Source organism: Prunus avium, unplaced genomic scaffold (assembly GCF_965620075.1).
Source record: "Prunus avium unplaced genomic scaffold, drPruAviu1.hap1.1 HAP1_SCAFFOLD_28, whole genome shotgun sequence".
In the NCBI taxonomy this organism is placed as follows: domain Eukaryota; kingdom Viridiplantae; phylum Streptophyta; class Magnoliopsida; order Rosales; family Rosaceae; genus Prunus; species Prunus avium.
The window spans coordinates 27,501-30,000 of NW_028276887.1; positions in this window are offsets into that span (position 1 = coordinate 27,501).

The window sequence follows — 2,500 nt, forward strand, 5'->3', positions numbered from 1 at the left end:
GCATGCGCGCAGCATGCCGGCAGCCTGGTTCCAGGTTTTTTCAAATGTCGACAGAATTTTTCAAACCTTGTCAAACCCCATTTTTATTGAAATTTCCTCGCACAATAAGCTCCCTATAATTAAGTCTATGATTTTTAGGACCTTCTCCAACTTACAAAATGATATTTAGGACCTTGCCTTGCCCTCACATGCCGTGCCCATTCAAGGCATTCCGAGAAAGTGAGGTTATTGGAGGCTTCGGATGGCGTGGCTTGCCTTGCCTTGCATTGGCATGCCATGCCCAAGTTGTGGCCTACACCAAGCCATTCAAGCCATGCGTTGCCTTACCTTGGAATTGCTCATCATCCAATGCATTCCGAGAAAGTGAGTGTAGGCGAGGCTAAGGATGGCTTGCCTTGCCTTGCCTTGCATTGGCATGCCATGCCCAAGTTGTGGCCTACACCAAGCCATTCAAGCCATGCGTTGCCTTACCTTGGAATTGCTCATCATCCAATGCATTCCGAGAAAGTGAGTGTAGGCGAGGCTAAGGATGGCTTGCCTTGCCTTGCCTTGCATTGGCATGCCATGCCCAAGTTGTGGCCTACACCAAGCCATTCAAGCCATGCGTTGCCTTACCTTGGAATTGCTCATCATCCAATGCATTCCGAGAAAGTGAGTGTAGGCGAGGCTAAGGATGGCTTGCCTCGCCTTGCCTTGGCATGCCGTGCCCATGATGTGGCCTTGACCAAGCCATTCAAGCCATGCGTTGCCTTCGCCTTGGCATGCCGTGGCCTTACCTCGCCATGCGATGCATTCCGACAAAGTGACGCGAAGCGGAAGCCTATCATGGCGTAAAAATGTCGACAAAATTTTTCGACATTTGAATAATGGGGTTTGACAAGGTTTGAAAAATTCAATACAAATGGTAGGCTTGAATGTCGACAAAGTGACGCGAAGCGGAAGCCTACCACGGCGTAAAAATGTCGACAGATTTTTTCGGACCTTGTCCTGCCATGGGCTGCGCGCAGCATGCCGGCAGCCTGTGCGCAGCGTGCGCACAGCATGTCGGCAGCGTGCGCACAGCATGCCGGCAGCGTGCGCGCACCATGCCGGCAGCCTGTCGACAGAATTTTTCGAAACTTGTCCTGCCATGCGCTGCGCGCAGCTTGCTTGCAGCGTGCTGATTCTGTCGACAGTGAGGCTAGCGAAAGTTGTCCTGCCATGGCGTGCGCGCAGCCTGTGCGCGCAGCTTGCGCATCTGTCGACAGTGAGGCTAGCGAAACTTGTCCTGCCATGGCATGCGCGGCGCCTGCGCGCAGCCTGCGCGCAGCATGCGCACAACATGCGCGCAGGCTGTGCGCAGCGTGCGCGGAGCTTGCGTGCAGCTTGCGCATCTGTCGACAGTGAGGCTAGCGAAACTTGTCCTGCCATGGCATGCGCGCAGCGTGCGCGCAGTCTGTGCGCAGCATGCGCGCAGCCTGTGCGCAGCGTGCGCGCAGCTTGCGCATCTGTCGACAGTGAGGCTAGCGAAACTTGTCCTGCCATGGCATGCGCGCAGGCTGCGCGCAGCATGCGCGCAGCCTGCGCGCAGCATGTGCGCAGCATGCCGGCAGCATGGTTCCAGGTTTTTTCAAATGTCGACAGAATTTTTCAAATCTTGTCAAACCCCGTTTTTATTGAAATTTCCTCGCACAATAAGCTCCCCATAAGTAGTCTATGATTTTTAGGACCTTCTCCAACTTACAAAACTAAAAAATTCCTCCCGGATTTGTTTTAATGATTTTTTCAATTTTACGACTTCTAAAAATAATAAAAAATACTTCCCGACTTCAAAAATTTATGAAACTTTTTCCCATCATAGATTGCATGTTTCTTAGTATCCCTGCAAAAAATCACGTCCAAATACCTTGTATTGAATTATTTAGAGCCCATTATGACTCCTCGCGCATAGGTGATGTCTCTTCCTGTCAAAGGGCTAAATGCATAAAATGCTATATAGGGGGGTGTGTGTTGCCTGCATATGCATGGCAGCCCATGCCTTCCTAGCTGCAGCCCCCTTCCCCCACGCCACACCCATGTCATGTTGCCTCGATATGTTGCCTCGGTATTATGGGTTTGGTGTCGGGGTCGGGGGGCTGCCACCCATGGCGGTGGTGGCCGGAATCCGGCCGCCGCCACCATGCCGCCGCCATGGGTGAGGGAGGAAAAAAAAGGCGTGGAAAGTTGCGAAATGGGGTTGTCTAGGCTTTTTTTTGGCATGGGAGAGCATGGAGTGCTAGGAACTCCTTCTCAAATGCACGGGCATGTCGACCACAACCTCATTTCGCAACAACAACCACCCGTGTGGGGTGGCGGTGGGTGGATAGTCGCGGATTGGGGCTTGCCAAGCCAATGTTTTCAAAAAATTTCATCAAAATTAAAAACAAATGTTTTGTTGCCTTCGGATTTGTGGGCGAGCGGCGAGTCGGAGTGGAGCCGGTAAAGTTTAACCTCGGTGTGCACGGTTGTTTTTAGAAACTCA